The 19,522-nt window shown below is 34.0% G+C and overlaps 1 long non-coding RNA gene across 1 annotated transcript in view; it reads left to right on the top strand.

The window, feature by feature from the left end:
• The first annotated feature begins 6,038 nt into the window (after positions 1–6,038).
• LOC119468552 overlaps positions 6,039–19,522 on the top strand; it is a 19,342-nt gene continuing 5,858 nt past the window's right edge. Inside the window, exon 1 of the long non-coding RNA XR_005197244.1 lies at positions 6,039–6,182. This is a non-coding gene — a long non-coding RNA (uncharacterized LOC119468552). The remainder of the gene's footprint in view (positions 6,183–19,522) is intronic.

Below are 19,522 nucleotides of genomic sequence, written 5' to 3'. Positions count from 1 at the left end.
TTGGGTCAGCTAAGAGAGTGTTGAAAATGCCACTCCCCTAACCACAGGCTGCACAGCCCATGGCTCCAAAGGATACCCTTTCCCTCCAGTTGAGGAGCAGAGAGGAAGGAGTGGAACGGATTTTGCCTTGCATCTAGGATACCAGCTCAGCCACAGTAGAATAGAGCAAAATACTAGCAAACCAAATCCAACAATAAATTACAAGAGTCATACATCATGACCAAGTAGGATTTATCACTGGGATGCAAGGATGGTTCAATATACACAAATCAATGTGATACATCATATCAACAGAATGAAGAATAAAAACAATATGATCATTTAATTGATGCTGAAAAAGCATTTAGTAAAACTCAACATCCCTTCATGATGAAACCTTCAAAAACCTGGGTATAGAAGGAACATACCTCAACATAATAAAAGCCATATAAGATAGACCCATAGCTGTTATAGCAAATTGGGAAAAACTGAAATCCTTTCCTTTAGGCTGGGTGCAGTGGCTCACCCCTTTAATCTCAGCACTTTGGAAGGCCAAGGCAGCCAGATCACCTGAGGTCAGGAGTTCAAGACCAGCCTGGACAACATAGCAAAACCCTGTCTCTACTAAAAATATAAAAATTAGCTGGGAGTGTGGTGTATGCCTGTCATCCCAGCTACTCAGGAGGCTGAGGCAGGAGAATAGCATGAACCTGGGAAGTGGAGGTTTCAGTGAGCTGAGATCATACCACTGTACTCCAGTCTGGGTGACAGAGTGAGACTCTACCTAGAAAAAAAAAAAGAGAGAAAGAAAAGAAAAGAAATCCTTTCCTCTAAGATTGTAAACATGACAAGGATGCCCATTGTCACCACTGTTATTCAACATAGTACTGGAAGTCCTAGCTAGACAATCAGAGAAGAGAAACATAAAAGAACATGCAGATCAGAAAGGAAGAAGTTAAATTATCCTTGTTTGCAGACGATATGATCTTATATTTGGAAACACCTAAGGCCTCCACAAGGAAACTATTAGAACTGATATGCAAACTCAGTAAAGTCGCAGGATATGAAATCAACATACAAAAATTGATAGCATTTCTGTATGCCAACAGTGAACAATGGGAAAAAGAAATAAAACATAATCCCATTTGCAGTAGCCACACATAAAATTAAATACCTAGGAATTAACTAAAATAGTGAAAGATCTCTATAATGAAAACTATAAAACACTGATAAAAGATATCAAAAAGGACACCCAAAGATAGAAAAATATTCCATGTTTATTTTAAAATGCCCATACTGCCTATAGTAATCTACTGATTCAGTGAAATCCCTATGCAAATACCAACACCCTTCTTCACAGAAATAGAAAAAAGAAAATCTAAAATTTATATGGAACCACAAGTGACCCAGAATAGCCAAAAGTATCCTAAGTCAAAAAATAAAAATAAAGCTGGAGGAATTGCATTACCTGACTTCAAATTATGCTACAGAGCTATAGGGACCAATACAGCATGCTACTGGCATAAAACAAACACATAGACCAATGGAACAGAATAGAGAATCCAGAAAGAAACCTGTACACCTACAGTGAACACCTTTTTGACAAAGGTGCCAAGATCATACACTTCAGAAAAGAACATTTCTTTAATAAATGGTGGTGGGAAAACTAAATATTCACATGTAGAAGAATGAAACTAGATCCCTATTTATCACCAGATACAAAAAATCAAATAAAAAGACTTAAATTTAAGATCTCAGATTATGAAACTACTACAAGAAAACATTGCAGAATATCTCCAGGACATTGGTCTGGGCAAAAATTTTTTGAGCAATACCCTACAAGCACAAACAACCAAAGTAAAAATGGACAAATAAGATCACATCAAATCAAAAACCTTCTGCACAGCAAAGGATACAATCAACAAAGTGAAGAGACAACCCACAGAAAGGGACAACATACTTGCAAACTACCCATCTGACAAAGGATTAATAACCAGAATACATAAGGAGCTCAAACAACTCTGCAGAAAAATAAAATCTAATAATCCATTCCAAAAAGGGCAAAATATTTGCATAGACGTTTCTCAAAAGTAGGCACACAAATGGCAAAAAGACATATGAAAAGGAGCTCAACATCACTGATCATCAGAGAAATGCAAATCAAAACTACAGTAAGATATCTTCTCACTCCAGTTAAAATAGCTTATATCCAAAAGACAGGCAATAGCAAATCCTGGCAAGGATGTGGAGAAAAGGGAACCCTTATACACTATTGTTGGGAATGTAAATTAGCACAATCATTATGGAGAACAGTGTGAGGGATCCTCAAAAAACTAAAAATAGAGCTACCATATAATCCCACAATCCTACTTCTGGGCATATATCCAAAAGAAAAGAAATCAGTATATCAAAGAGATATCTGCTCCCAAGTTCTTACTTATCTGTGGGATCTAAAAATCAAAACAATTGAACTCATGTACATAGAAAGTAGAAAGATGGTTCCCAGAGGCGGAGAAACATAGTGGGAAGATGAGGGAGGAGCCAGGAGGTCAGGCGGGGATGGTTAATGGGTACTAAAATATAAATAGAAATAATGAGTAAGACCCATGATTTGATAGCACAACAGGGTGACTATAGTCAATAATAACTTTATTGTACATTTAAAAATAACTTAGAGTTTAATTGGATTGTTTGTAACTGAAATACTGAATGATTGGGGGATACATACCATATTCTCCCTGATACGCTTACTTCACATTGCATGCCTACATCAAAACATCTCATATATATAATTTATACATATATTGTGATCCGAAAAGTAAAATGTAAAAATTAAAATAAAATAAAACAATAAAAGCAAATTGGTTCTGATGGTTCTTATTGGCAGTGATGGGAAAAAGCATTTGACAGATTAATAATTGCATACGAGATACCAAAGGATGTGTTAATTTTCTCAAGCTCCTTTTCATATGCTTTTTTGTCATTTGTGTGTCTACTTTTGAGAAATGTCTATGAAATTTGCTTCAGAAAATTACCAGAGCTGTAATTGAAGTCACCACTTAGTTAAGCTTACAATAATTCACTGACATTCTCCAAGATCCATCTGTCTTAGGCATGTCAAATAGGCTAATGGAATGGGGATATGATGGGAATCATCACCTCTGCATCTTTCAAGTCCTTGATGGTGGCACTAATCTCTGTAATCACCCCAGGAATGCAATATTGCTTGTAGTTTACTATTTTCCCAGTTCTAGAGGCTTTTTCTTGGCCTCTTCTCCCATAAGAATCTTCACATTAACAGTAGACACTCAAAGAGGCTCAGAATTACACAAGTTGTAATTCAGCCAATTTCAGGAGGAGATTCTACAGTTGATTTTCAGCCATATCAGCTTTGTGGCTATGGTAGATAAGATTCTCTTTAAGGGCACATGTAAAAGCTTTCAGGTCCTTTATGAGCTCATCCTTTTCTTTCCTCACCTCATTCAGAGACAATAGTAGCAACCAGCTAACGTTAGTATACTCATTAGTTTCCTGAAAATATTTAAAAGTGTTATATACATAGTCAAACAGGTTCTTGCCTTTTTTAAGTCATTGATTAAGAGTGTCCAGTGGTGACATGTTGGACTATCATCAGAGCTCTCTTTGCTACTGAAAGTAGAGTCATTAGTATTTTTAAATCTAATCTAATTATAGAGCCAATTCTAGAAACTCCAGAACCAATTCAGAAAACTTATTCTTAAAGTTCTGTCTCTCTAGAACCATTCCTAGCTTCAAAATTTGTATTAGTGTTCTCTATACAAACAAAATAAAAAAGATTTCATATATCTATATAATAAAAATATAAAATTTATATAAACATATATGGGTATATATAATTTATCTCTCAATATATACATATATATAGTAAACATAAAAGTTAAAAATATTTTAAATTTTACATTTACTTTTCCCTCTCTCTTTCCATATATATGTGTGTGTGTGTGTGTGTGTGTGTGTGTGTGTCTGTATATACAGGGATAGAGAGTGAAAGAGAAATTTATTATAAGAAATTGGCTCATACCATTGCAATTATGGCTGAGATCTCCCAAGATCTGCAATCAGCAAGCTAGATACCAAGGAGAACCTATAGTATGGATCCAGTTTGAAGACAATTGCTTGAGAACCCAATGGTATAACCTCCAGCCTGAAAGCTGGTAGGCTGAAGACCCAAGAACCAATGTTTCAGTCCAAGTTCAAAAGCTACAAAATGCCAATATTCTAGCTCATGCAATCAGGCAGAAAGAATCCCCTTTTACTCTTAAGATTGTCAGCCTTTTTATTCTATTCAGGTCTTCAACTGATTACAGGAGATCCACTCACATTGGGAAGGAAATCTGCTTACTCAGTCTACTGATTCAAATGTTAATCTCATCCAAAAACACTCTCACAGACACAGTCAGAATAATGTTTGATGAAATATCTGGGCATGCTGTGACTCAGTCAAGTTGATACAAAATTAAACATGACATGTTACTGAACACAAATACTTTGCACATCAGAAAAAATGAAAACTTCAAATAAGTAGGCCAAAAATATTGCTATTTTAATATTCCCTTTCTAATTGATCTCAGTTTTACTTAGTTAAAATTTTTCACAAGTCTTTCTTTTGAGGCCCCTGCCTAGAATATCTTTGCTTTACAGTTGTTGCAATTGTACCCTCTGTTCAATTCATCTGCATATTTCTAACCAAATCAATACCTTATACTTCTGCCCTCCTGTAACATTTACATGCTCCTCTTTTAGCAATCAACACAGCTTGTCTTTTGGTAGGGATGTAGAGGTGTCTGTATATTGCCTGTTTCTCTCAACGAGTTCCTTAGCTTCCAGTACCAAAAAGTCATTTAATTTTTTAAAATCTTAATCACATATTTAATTTAATATGTCCCCAAAATAATCATTTCCAAAAGTTGTTAATTTTGATACCTTGCTGAATTAAGTGGACTATCCTGTTCCTCCTAAATGTTCAACAAGTGTTTATTGAGGTGAATAAAATTTCTTAAAGTAAACAAATCTCCTATTTGAAAACTGGAAAAGTCTACCAACATGAATAGTGGATCATATTTAAAACTCTCTTAGTTAGAATTTTGGACACATATTTTTTACATTAAAGGCTCAGTCCCAATCCTACATTTCAATTTCACATACACATAGCAATTTCCTGACTGAATATTCTAAATTGCAGTCCACTGGAGGACTCTAGCAAATGGTCCCTTCTCCCCACATATGGTTTATCTCACACAGAAAGACCCACATCTGCAACCTGAGTCAACCTTTGCAGAAAGAAAAACACTGTAGAGTGTGGAAACTTTATTACTATTCTTAATTGCATTCTTGGTACAGTGGGAGTAATGATTTTACTGCACTTTACAGAATAAACCACTTATTTCACCTCTAGCACTTTCTTCCAGAAGAGAATCGAGTCTATTAAACAAATAGTTGGCCACTAGTGGCTTAAAAAATTAGTATTTACAAACAATGTAAAAGTAAAGTCATTTTGAAATAAAAGTTGTCATAAACATGTGATGGTGGACAGTAAATAGTTAAAGAAATAAGAGATGATAGAATGTGAATAAAGAATTTCAACCAGGTGAATTGGTAACTTCTCATGGTACACAATTTTTGGCATTGGAAAGTTTCTCCTCCTCCATTTTCTCTAAACTGTCAACCCCCTCCAAAATTTCTTGGGGAAAAATCCTAAAATTCTCTAAATCTAGATAGTATATTTTTAGGCTGCTAGTGTGCTAGATGTGAAGTTGTACTTATCAACCCTAGAAAGAATGTAATGTTCCCTGGTTCTTCAAAGCAACCAGATTTAGAATCAACAGTGAAAATGTTAGTGTTGGATTTTAATGTTGAATTGGTTTGCATTGTAGAGCAGAGGAAGATTGACACCATAGGAGGCCCTTGCAGCATATGGCTTTGTCCATCTGGAAAGGGGGTAGTGTGCTATTGTTGCCAGTTCTCACTGTATGTTCTGGGTTTAGATAAGTCTAAATAAAAATAAAATAAAACATGTGTATTACACTTAGGCAAAATGTTTAGTACTTTATAGTCATACATGAAGTAAATTTAGAGGAGGATAGGTCTATCCCCTATGCTGGTCTATTCTGGAAATTTAGTGTTAGAGAAAAGCAACTTGAAGTCAGGGCAACAAATCAGCACAGGTAAGGATTCTCTAACTTTGCCAGGATAATAAAAAATGGTTGACAGAAGAAAGACTGCCTGTAAGATTTCCCTGATTATTGTTTAGGAAGAAACATTGCCTTCCCCTAGCAGCTAAGGAACTGTAGTACAAAAATACCTCGAGCAGAGAAGCTTTATTTCTTCTATTAAGCACTGTATGCCCAGAACACAGCACAATATCTTGCATGTAGTAGACACCCAAAATATTCTTTGCAAGTTTGAGTGGGGAGGTTACACAATGCGTACCTACCAGCGCACTCTGAGCCTTGGCTACTCTTCCTACTTAAACAAGGCTGAGTTTCTGTCTTTTAATTTTACTATTTGATATTTAACTATTAAGATGACATAATTAGTCTACAATAAGAGGTATAAAAGGTAAGGTAAATGAGGACCTCTTGTCATTGTCAATGTCATCCTGACTCCATATGCTCTCAGAGAAACTTTTCTAGGTTTCCCTTTTTAAAGTTACAACATTAATAGCTTTGAGCAAATGATTTTTAAAAATTTAGTGAACATTTTCAATAAAGCTCTTGCTTTTTGGCAAAAACTGATTCCCTCTTTTCTTCCCTTTATTTCTTTAAATATATCATTTTTCCTCTGGATCCCCCTTGCTGCTTCTCTCTTTCTCTCCCCTTTCTTTCTCTTTCTCCTCTTCACCTCCTTTCCTTTCTATCACTTTCTTTCTCTGGTTCTTCTGTCTGACAAATCACAGAATCTCTTTCTTTCTCTCCCTTTCTCTCTCTCTCTCTCTCTGTATATATATATATATATATACTTACATATCTCTTTATATAGAAATGTATATACTTACATGTCTATATTTATAGATATATAAAGCTATGTTATAAGATATAAACATATTATATCTATATAGAGAAATCTCATCTTTTAAAGCAAATATCAAATATAGTTATATAAACTATAGATATTTTAATGAGGTTATAATAGTATGGGATATTTCTTTTTTTATTTTTTATTTTTTTCTTCCAATCATTATTTTAGGTTCAGGGGGTACATGTGCAGGTTTGGGACATGGGTAAATTGCATGTGGCTCAGGTTTGGTGTACAAATGATTTTGTTACCCAGGTGGTACCCAACAGGTAGTTTTTTTTATCCTCATCCTTCTCTCACCCTCCACCTTCAAGTAAGTCCCAGTGTCTATTGTTCTCCTCTTTGTATCCATGTGCACTCAAGAGACATTTACTTTCTGACTTAAGCAGCTGAGTAATGTCAGAAGTTGCTAATGTTTCCACTTCAAAGAACTTTCTAACATTAGTAGATCAAGTGATCCCTAGAAATATTTTGTAAATTGTATGTCACTACCTTGAACCTGAGAGCCTTTCATAAATGCTTGATATCACTTTCAATAATGATGTTTATATTTTTCTGAAGAGAGAAAAAAGAGATTCCCATTTAATAAAAGTGTTTACCCAATACATTTTTCTTCAGTAGGCAAATAATTGAAACACACTGAAGTATTAAATAAAGTGCATATGGCATTTTGTAAGCATATAATATAGCCTTGGTTATGCATTGAAAACAATGGGTTTTTAGAACATTGTTTCATGGTGGCTGAGAGAGTTTTTTTTTTACAAGAAGTCCAGCACTCTTTGGAAAGGTAGTTATGAGCAGTGCCCGAGGCTTCAGCAAAACCACAGACTTCTGGAGCCTCACCAGCCTAGCCTGGAGCTCTTGTAGGTGGCATTATTTCATTTCTTATTATGGCTGCAAAAAAAGTTTAGTATGAAATGTATTATGTTAACTGAAATTATGAGTTTATTAGTTAAAAAAAGTTTTATGACAATAATCCAATTTAACAACTATTTTTTTAAAAAAGGTTTAAGCATAAGAAAAAAAAATACTATTCCTTTTTCTTTCAATGCTATTTAAAAACACTATTTTAATGGAAAATTTATATGTGCTCAGGATAAAAAAAATCAAATACTCCTAACCTGCACACTTACTCCCCAGAGGCAGCTACTGCCAAAATTTTCTTGTGTTTATATAGCTCTCTTTATGTGTGTATAAATCTTGCTTTCACTCTTTGTGCTTGGACATTTTTTCATAATGAAAACTATTGGTCTCTTATATTAAAATCTGTCATAAAAATCCATTGAATGGTTATGCTATACTTCATTTAACTGGCCCCTTGTTAATGAACAATGAAGTTTTTTCAAATGTATTAATATAAAAGGTTGTATTAAACACTCTTACATTCATCTTTGCCTGCTTGAATTAGTATATTTATTTTGAAAAAGTCCTCACAAATGGAATTGTTGTACCAAGAGTTTCTGCACTTTAAATTTTAATGGGTGGTGTCAAATGGTTATTGAAAGGGAATGTACCTATAAACATTTCCCCACCCACTTCAACATTGGGCAATATTGCATACTTAATCTTTTCCTATCTAAATGATAAGAACTTGAATCTCACAGTGATTTAATTTCCATCTTATCCTGAATGAAGTGGCCCACGTTTTCATGGGATTATTGACATTTCTCTTTCTTTTATGGCAGATTCATAATGTGAATACATTTTTTAATTTGCAGGGCCTCAACGAGTTATCTTAGTTTCTCCCAAATTTCTTTACTAGCTAGCAACAAAAGACTCTTAAAAGAAATTACATGCTCCTTCACCACTCCTGGCCAACAGTTCAGAATCAGGACAAAGAAAAAGTTACAGGAACTAGAGAGAGAAAGTTGGGAAACTGGGGAAAGAAAAAGAAGGGACAATGAGAGGGCCCAGACTCCTGAGTGGTACAATTTTGAACTCCATGCCTGCTGAAAAGAGATATTTAATGCTCTAGTCCATCAGTGTAAGAGACTGACAGCAATTCCAGGATTTTCTCTGGCTCTCACCAACCCTCTTCACCCAGGCAGTAGTAGTTTGGTTGGGCAAGGAGTCAAAAATTCTATAGAAGCATCTTAGTAATGCACTGAATTTGAAACTAAAGGTAAATATATTCCTCAGCACCCCCTTTAGCAGCGTACTTATAAATAAGTAAGGAAAATATATGCATCTACAATTCTTCTATTTCTCTGTTTATCCTTGTGGAGATCAGACACCTAGGAGAATGACTTCAATCATCAAATTCTCCCACCTTGCTTCCATAAAATGTGAGTGAAACATGACAGGCAGATGGGGGTTTTCATAAAATTTGTATCTATTTCTAAGCATGAGTTACTCTATATGACTGTGACTTCTTACAATGCATTAAATGACATCCCCTCACCCTATTGATATGTGAGGGCCATAGAGTGATAAAATTGAAAAATCACACAATAAAATTAGCCTCCTCACTTCATTGCCACCATGCAGAAAGGGCTTTCCATTTACCTTTCTAGTTTTCTAAAAATAAATACATAACTGAGAACAAATCTAACTTTTTCATCCATTACAATGTATCAGTCATTATCTTATTATTTCTTGCCTCATATACTGCTTACTGGCCTGTGCTGAAAATAAAAATCCTTAAGAGAAGTGGGGTTGATACACAAAAGAGCAATGATGATAATATGGGAGGGGGAGTATAATGAATCCTAAAAATGATTAAAAAATCAGTACTTAATCTCTTTTTAAATAAGGAAGCGGCTCAAATTCTCCCTCTTCTGCTGTAGAAAAATTATTTATAGATCTCATACAAGGTGATAGTTTCTGGGCAGGGAACCACTGTCAGCTCTGTCACTCTTGAGGCAAATTCAAGGTCTCCTGATTAGTAACGAATGAAGATACTGGCCCTTCCTCAATTGTCCATGTGTCTTAGAGGTGTGTATCTATTTTTTGACATTAATGGGATTTAGACACCCATAAGAAACCCATGGACTTATGAATATGCAAGAAGACCTTCAGCCTCACAGGTTTATCCATTTAAGAATTATTCTACTACATCCTCCTTTATTCTTTCTCTACTATTATTATTTTTAAAAAATAAAAAAATCAAACAGGTATCTATGTTTAATGCAGTATGTCATGCTAGGTAGGCAAAAATCTACACAAATCCACCTGTATGTATTCTCAGTTTATGAACTAAAATAACACTGACCTTTAAAAAATTTTGGAGTCAGTGTTAGAAGCTTTTTTTTTTATTAACTGCAAACAGCAAATTGCCAGGCAGCCTGGGGAATGAGTCAGCAGCATTTCAATAATTTTATTTACTCAGAGAAAACAAAATAACGGGTTTCTATTGAATAAATATGATTCTATGTTTATTCAATGACAAAAATAAATTGAAAAAAATTGTTTTTCAAAAATTCCAGAATTATTTAATCTATCTTTGAAAATAGAATTCTTTCTTACAATAGAGTTTGGGACTCATTTTTAAAGTACTGCGGAACCAATCCTTGATATGTTTAAGCAATAAATTTCCTTTGGTCCCTATTTTAGTCATTTCCTACATTCCATGAACAGGATATGGAAGGAGTGGCTGTTTCCCATTTATCTAATCTATCTCTAACCTTGGAGACTAAGGTTAAATTCAACTCCTTTCTTGCCCATGGGCTGCAGACGGGAATCATTCAGCGGCAGCAACCACCCACTTAATTTTATGTGTGAGACATTATCCTCTCCAGATAGCAATGATAAAGGGCTAGAGGACAAAAATCTGTGTCATCCATTCAAACATACCTGAAATTTCTCTAACTGAGCAAAAGAGAAACTATAAATAGCTGCAAAGTGGTATCATGCAAATATGAATTTTTTATCATAATTATCTTCTTTTCTACGATAAAATTTTATTGTTAAATGTTTAACTAATAATAATATAATGGGAATAATCCCCTTTCCTTCAAGTTTAAAGATGTATTGATTTTGCAATACTGGTCCTGTAATTTGAATTATTGTCTATGTAATGAGGCAAGTTGGAAATTTTCTATTCATTACAATATAAAAAGGAATACATGAAAAATAATAGCTTAAGATACAAACATCTGTAATGGAGGGTGGAAAGAAACTTGTAATTGTACACTAAGCATCTACATTTCTTACAGGGGTAAGGTACAAATAAAATAAGATAAGGATTAATAGCGTAACTATTTTCAGGGCCAAAAGACTTGAGAAAGTCTTGCTGCATTTGCCACTGGTCTGTGGATGGCTAGACTTTCCACTCAGTAAATGAGAAAAAGCAATTTTCACTTTTCTCACCAGTTTCAGGCCATCATTTCATTCCAAAAGAACTGCCTCTTGGGAAAACTAGCGATTAACTTGAGATTCTGGGAATTTGCTTTACTAGCTTGTAGAAATCCTGTAACTTTAGATATTTGTCTCAGGATCTATATAAAAAGAATAAGAAATTAGAAACAAAGAACTGGAAATGTAGAGGTGGTTTAAAAAATGCTGTTACAGACAAATCCTTCAGTTTTAAAAACCTTGCCAAGAGTTCTCTTGAATTCCCTACTTGCTTAAAAGTAATTGCTGTCCATATTCTCTCATGTTTGAATTCTAGAAGTAAACTTTAAAATATTATTTAATGCCTATGTATTACGTTGAAACAAACTATCATGATGACAAAAAGCACGCCAGCACCCAAACTGAAATGCCTAAGGAACCTGCAATTAATCAATCTGTGACCTTTTGGATACACTGTGACCTCGAGATATCATCTGATGCTTTGCTCTCTATCTTCTGCTTTTGATGACGACGGAACGGCCATGTGTCTGTAGTGTTATTTATTAGAGACAAGAGAAATGCATATCAGGATATATTCATAAACTTTTTTGATCTCTTTGGAAGATGACACAAATAGAAATATCATTAAATTTTCATTTATAATCAAAATCCAAAAGGATTTGGAAGATGATTACTTGATAAGCTAATGTAAAATGAAAAGACAACTAAGAAAAGTTGCAAAAGTAAAGCATTCCCTGGTGAAATACTCTGAGATTAAATATCATTCATACTTTCATTAAAGAATAAATCGTGTTTTCTGAAATTCAGCTGCCTAAGCTGGGTTTTACTTCATGGAAAGATGATAGGACACTGAGCAATTAGAGGTTGTGGGTAGAGGGAAGCCAAGTCTGATTTCTTTTCCTGCCCCCATGAGGACAAGTCCTTTCCTTAAAGAGTCAGCTTGTCTTCAGAAAGAAAAGACTCTTCCTGGTAAAATATTTTAATCATTGGAATGGTTCTATAATGCCCTAAATCTCCATCTGGAGGATCTCACCAACATCCCATTAGCAGGTTGGTGAGCACTTATCCCATATGCTCTATTTTATATTACAATTAAATATAATTTCTTTTTTACATATGATTATTTAATAATAATGATTTTATATATTATGTGTCATGATCTTTTAATTAATCATCTAATTACTTTCACTTAGAAGTGGCATTCACAATCTTCTCACCTTAATTCAGTTTTACAAACAAACTTTTCAACCAAAGAGAATGTACAATCCAAGAACGTAAGTATGGCAGTTCTACTTTACCTCAAAAGTTGGGAAAGATTTGCCAGCCTGCTCATCAATAAATAAGATTTGTTATCAAGGTTGGGGTGGAACTGAGATTGCAGGTGATTGTAAAGAACTCAATTCCCAGGATTGACAGTCCTGAAGGAAGGAAACCAAATGTGCCATTACAGAGATATGGATTGTTTTCTTTCATTGTTGTTCCTAAACCCCAACTAAATCAAATTAGTAGCAATAACTAGAAGCAAAGTATTAAGAAAAATTAAACATCTGCCTTGTTACATGTCATGAAATTGCACACAGTGGCAGGATTGCAATCCAGTGGGATCTTGGAGACAGCACTGTGCCACTGTGTAGCAGCTACTTGGCTACTTCTCCTATTCATATTATGAAACATTAACTTTTTCTTTGGAAAAGGAGAATTTGGGGCACATCAACTTTTTCTTTGGAAATGTCATTTTCCTTTGCCATTTTCCTGTCTTATGTCTTGTGGTTGGTTCCCTGATATGCCTGCAGCTTATCATTCTTTTAATCTGTGAACTTTAGGATACCTGGCTGGCAGTGCACACTGGATGTGACCACTGTTCTTAAAGCTGGAATTATTGATAATGTCTTTATTGACTTTTTGCCCCTTGGGCAGAGTAACGTATGAGAATCACAGCTCAATTATTCCCTTTCTTGGAGTAGAAAAACATTTGAGAAAGAGAACTACACAAAATTTAAGAGTGTTCCAAGAACAAAAATAGTCAAACATGTCACTGGTCCATAGCTTATTTTGCATCTTACATGAAAAGTGTGGCCTCGCATAGAAAGTAAATCCGAGATTAAACAAAAATTAGAAGATCTAGCTTGTAATCTTTGCTTTTGCCACTATCTAAATGAAAATTAGAAGGCCTTGTATATTTCTAAGATCCAGGCATGAAGTACAGTTCTTTGATAAAATGGCAAGTCAAGACTTATTTTAAATGTATATTCTATATGTAAGATAACATGTTAGTATGTTAATATGTACATTAAAATATTCCTCAGCTCTGTCACAATTCCTAGTACCTATTTCACTTAGCACATTTATCTTTTATTTAGGAGAAATCAAAAGCCACAATTTGAAAACTTTAGGATATAGTTCAGTATGTGATTCAGCTTCTATTATTGATGTAAATATACACCTATACTGTTTTCTACTCTTTAAGACTCCAAAAATGTCTTTAGAATTTAATGGAGAGAAAATTGACAATAACATCCTTTTCCCTCACAAAATGTAGTCATTAAGTGAGGCACAGTCTTTGATGGATAAGGAAGGAGGTTATTCAGCAGTTCCCTAGCTGAGAAGTTTTTGCTTTACAGTTCCACATAAAATGTGATGTGGTGACTGAACAAAAGCAGATGAATGCAGTGTGAGCAACCCTGGATTTTATAACATTTTTTAAAAGTAGCTTTACTAATTAGTGTGTTTGAACTAGGTCTACATACACTGTGAGTTTTCAGCAATATTGTTGAATGTTCTGAAAACAATAGTTACTTTGTAAAGAAGTTATAACACAGCAGAGAGGCTGTAGGTAGTCACATTTTTATCCATTTATCAGTTTTCTTGTATTTAATATTTTTGATGCATGCATAAAAAATTTTGACACTTAAGTTTTCCTTTGGAACTGGCTACAATGTAGAAATGTCAGTTAGCTCCTCATCCTTAGTTTGTAAATAAAAATTTTGAGGAAAGAAAAAGTTATCTATCCCACAGAATCTGTAGGAATTATAAAAGCCTCTCAGGAAATCTTGATTGTTTTTTTCTCCTTTATACTTATTTCTCTTGAAAATAGAACATCCAGGACATGGTTGAAATGAGCAACTATGTGAAACAGGACATGGGTAGTTTGTGTGGGATCCAGACAAAGCTAGGGCCATTAAAGCCATGTCAGTTTCATCGTTTTTGACCAGAAGACAGAAGTTCAGAGGATATTCCTAATTTATTCCTGTTTCCAAGTGAATTCAACCTGATTGCTGTATTTGAAGAAATGTTAAACAATTTATTTTAATCCCAAATAAATCAGAAATTCCACAGTGAATACTCCCACAGCAACCTTAGCTCTGCTCTCCCATGCATAAGGATTATTCTAGGCACAGGTTCTCTCATTACATGGTTACGTAATACAGCATCCCAACCACTCTGAAAATACTCAATTACAATGGCTGCCTTTTTGAATCTCTATAGCTGATTTTAATTGTACACTTTCTTCTATGTGAAAGACAAAAAAATAAGCATCATAAGAAGGTTATTTTCAACAAAGACTTTTCAACTTATGGATTTCTCTTCCCTTCTCTCTTCCCTATAAATGTAGCTCTTACATGTTTTGGGAAAAGATTTCAATTGATGTATAATTAAATTAAGCCAAGTAAGTATGGAAAAGATTTTCTCATTAATTTTCATTTGTAAATCATTTGAATTGAGAATAATCAAAAAAGTAAGAGAGAGAATCGATTTCTAAATATATCAATAAAGACTGAATCATCAATTATAGAAAAAGTATTAGAAAAATAATTACAAAAGATTCTGATTTCAGTTATATTTTCATCTTCATTATTTCTCTCTGAGACAGAACAAATGTAGCCTTAATTCAATGAAAATGATTTATACTCATATCTTAGGCATACTTGTTATTCCATACTTCTCCCAACTTTAGTGTGGTATAACTGGCATGCCATCTGAAGGCAGCAGATCTGAGTGGGACTCCGAATTAAACTTCTTAATAGTTGTTTATACTTAACCTCTTTCTAACTCAGTGTTCTCACCTGTAAAATGGAACGATGACACCCACCTCAGTTCTTTGAAAAGATTTGAAAAATTTGAAAAAAACATTTTTGAAGTAATGAAAGCACTGAATACAAGCTTGCACATAGTAAACATTTAATACATATTATTTTCATCTACTATTTTCTCTCGTGTATGTGTGATATAATTTTCATTTAAAAAATATGTTTGAGGAAGCTACTGTAGGCTTTAGAACCAAAGATGGATTTAAGATGCAGGTTTACTACCTCTTTTGTAGATTTGTAATCTCCAAATCTCAATCTTTGCATTTATGAAATGAGAATAGAAATATCTACCTTATAGAATTTTCAGTGATCCAATATGTAAAGTACCTAGCATCCTCTCTGTCACTTGATAGAGAACCACTGAGTGGTCACTAATACATTTTACTGTCTTAATTTTGTTTTAAAGAAGACAATATCAGTGTTATCCAAAGTCATACTAGAAAGAGATTAGTCAGGAATTGAATGTGAGAAATAAAAACAAGCAGACTAGAAATTCAAAAATTGTGATGAAATTTTGATGATAAGTGACTGTCATTCATAATGAAAATAGGAACTTTTTCCTAATTTAATAATATTCTGTACTAACTGGAATGTAAAATATATCCGGTTACTTTCTGTCACTGATTTTTCTGCTTTTGAAATAAAAATATACATGTATATGCATTTTATTTCTCATTTGTTATTTCTTACTTGAGGGAAATAATTTTTTTCTTTTCAGACCAACTACAAACATGACAGTATTTCATAAGACATGAAAACACATAAGGATTTTAGTCTTCATTTATATGAAACTTTAACTTTGACAGAGAGTTTGCAACCTTTTTTTAATCAGACCAGTTACATATACCTCAAATAAGAATTACATTCCTTTATTTCCTTTTCTCTTGAGTTTTTATGGTAAATCAATTTGACTGTTATGTATGTATATAAAAGACAAATCAATACATTATCCTTATAAATTTGGTATACTTAAACGATCTACCAAATGCTTAGAGTGAAATGAAATTTATTCTAATCTGCCTTCTGAAAACACGCATGAGAATGCTTTTTAAAGCCAGCCTAAGGTAGCCGAGCTTAATATTAGAAAAAATGTAATTGCCAGGGAGCACAGAATTAGAACTAAAATGCCATGCCAAGTTGGGCCTCTAGGCTGTGGTCTATTTGGATCTCGCTGGCTGGAAGAAAGGAGTTTGGTCAGACATTTCTATAAGACTTCAAGGTTAAGGACACTGGTAACACCTTGATGCCAGAGTTTAGAAAAACATCAGTCTGCAGCACAATTCATTCTATTTATTAAACTCGATAAATATTTCTATTATTTATCGAGCTTAATAAATAGAATATTATATTAAATATATTAATATATTTATAAATAGAATATATATTAATTAAATATATATTTAAAAATAGAATATATATTCCTATTATAATAAATATTCCGATTATAAATATTCCTAGTCCAATTCATTCTATTTATTAAACTCGATAAATATAATAGAAATATTTATAGAGTTTAATAAATAGAAAGAATTGGAATAGGAATATTTCTTATAATAGGAATAAATATTTCTATTTATAAATAGGAATATTTATTGAGTTTAATCATTCTACTAAGAATTAACTAAGTTTAATCATTCCATTGATTAAACTCGATAAATAGAAATATTTATGCTTAATCTGAAGACAGATTAAACTCAATAAATATTTATTGAGTTTCTTCTCTGGACCAGACATTCTTCTAGGTGTGAGTTAGCAATGAGCATAACAGAAAAATAAATGCCTATATGCTTAGGCCTCATATTCCAATAACAGGAGGCAGATAATACATGAATAAGTACGCTGTATGATAATATCTGTTGATAAGAAGAGAGAAAATAAATTTCAGGGGAGCTCATGGGCTGTTAGAGTTGGAGAGTGTTCTAATTTCAGATAGACTGTTCAAAGAAAGCCTCGCTGAGAAAGTACCATTTTAGTGAATGCCCAGAGGAGGGGAAGAGCAGAGCAGAGCTGCCTGGATATCTGCTGGATGCCATAAAAGCATTTCCACAATATACTCGCAGCAATCCACAGGATGTCTGAAGGCCCCGCGTGGAAGCAAGTTCTACATTCAAAACACCATAAGACAGCAGGATGTGGGAGCAGGGCAACGGAAGGCAAGGTGCTGATAAGATAGAGAAATAATGCTAGTTAGTACTTCTGGGACATTGTAGGGATTCTGACTTTTATTTAGAGTGAGATGGAGAGCCACTAGGTTTTCAGCGGAAGAGTGTCACAACCTGACTTGTGTTTTAAAACAATTATCTGACTTGTGTGTGTAGAAATGACTACACAGAGAGCGGGTAGTAGAATATTTCAAGTGGCAGAGGAGAGAACAAGATGGCTGGGGTGAGGAATGAAGTGGTGGGGTGGTAATATGGTTTGGGTATGTTTTGAAAATAAAGCCCCAGGTACATTCTTTCTCAGTATCTTAGTCAGCAATATCATAGAAACTTCCCACTCTAAGGAAGTAGAGTTTCCTGGAAAATCTTTATTGCTTAATTAAGTAGGGGAAAATACTTTCAAGTGGTCTCCTGAGTCTCTTCTCACTTCGCCTTCTTTAGCCCTACTGGAATGCCAGGATTCAGTAACTCTTCTGGGTGAGTAGGTGACCAAAAACAATCATCTCTGCTTCCATATTCATTTAGGAATGTTGTACTTGGCACAATGGATTTCCAGTAGCTAAAGGCTCATTTCCTTAGGTCAACATACCATCTGGCAGTTAACAAAGACTTTCTTGATAAGCTTTAAGACATAGGACAAGCCAGAGCAATGCTGAGCTCTGGAAATCCAGTGTAAGTATTGAATTTATACTCAGCGTGAAGCTAATGCAGGCCCCTCCTCCCAACCAACTCACTATTCAAAAGAAGAAGTAGAAATTAAATAGCAATGATAAATAAATACAAGATTTACAGTTGACCAGAAATCAGAACCACAGAACTTTCCATTCAAGTACTTCTACAGAAATTAACTTTGCTTGCTAGCAGAAGTTAGGACTTAACACCAAGGAATGTCTTTATGTGCCCTCAGTGATATAATTGCTTTCTTCATTAATGTACCATGTCAAGTCCGAGATTTCAGTAATACTTCATAATGTTTATGTATTCATACCTTGCATCTCCATCCTGATTTTAAATCCCTTCAGGGGAAGTATTGTATCTTGGGATGCTTTTACTCAACAGGTATTCCACAAACATGCATTAGTCTAATACATATTTTACACAATTTCTCTGGTGTCTCAGAGGATATTTTAAAGTCAAATATGACAGTGATACTTTAGAATATTCTGAGATAGCAAAACACAGATATTTATCATCATGATCAGTGTTACACTCATGATCACGTCATAAGCAAGATAATCTTCATTTTCAAGCAATGTCCATTGTCACAGAATGTTGAAGCTAGTGCAAAATGAAGCCACCAGTCCACACTGACAATGTCGGGTACAAGTGATGTAAAGATAATAAAAACATCAACTGTGGGTCAAACATTGTGCTAATCATGTCAGATGCATTAACCCATTTACCATCAGAGTTTCTAATAATATAGCTAACATTATACACTTTTACTATGTGCAAACATTTTTTAAGTGTTGTACAAGAATAAAGAAGCCTTTCTCCAGTTTTATAAATAAGAAACAAAGGATCTGAAGTGAAGTAACCTAAGCAGAGATTTCTACCCAGGTCATTCTGGTGCTAAAGTGTGTGCTCTTAACCAGAACACAATGAACTTATATAATCACATAAATATAGTTAAACATGTGTGTCTGTGTGCATAGATGGATTTATACACACTTTTCTATTGTTCCATTTAAATAGTTTTGCTGCAAATTCTCTGTGTCCCTTAATATATCACAACCAAAACGTACATGTTGCTCTATTCTCTAACAGTAGTAGAATTACAAATTTTTCTGTTTGGTACTTATAGATATGTAAAGAAAATGGTTTAGGTTTTGTGGCAAGGTTATTTTGCTTGTTATGTTACCACAAAAAGCATCCAAACATAGCATGGAATTTCTAGAATGATATGAAGAATCTCTTTAGGCAAAATCAAGCAACTGGTGTTTTTTTTTT

This window comes from Cebus imitator, unplaced genomic scaffold, assembly GCF_001604975.1.
Source record: "Cebus imitator isolate Cc_AM_T3 unplaced genomic scaffold, Cebus_imitator-1.0 Scaffold447, whole genome shotgun sequence".
Lineage (NCBI taxonomy): Eukaryota > Metazoa > Chordata > Mammalia > Primates > Cebidae > Cebus > Cebus imitator.
Note: the sequence above shows the minus strand (reverse complement) of the source record. Positions and strands in the feature narration are given on the sequence as shown.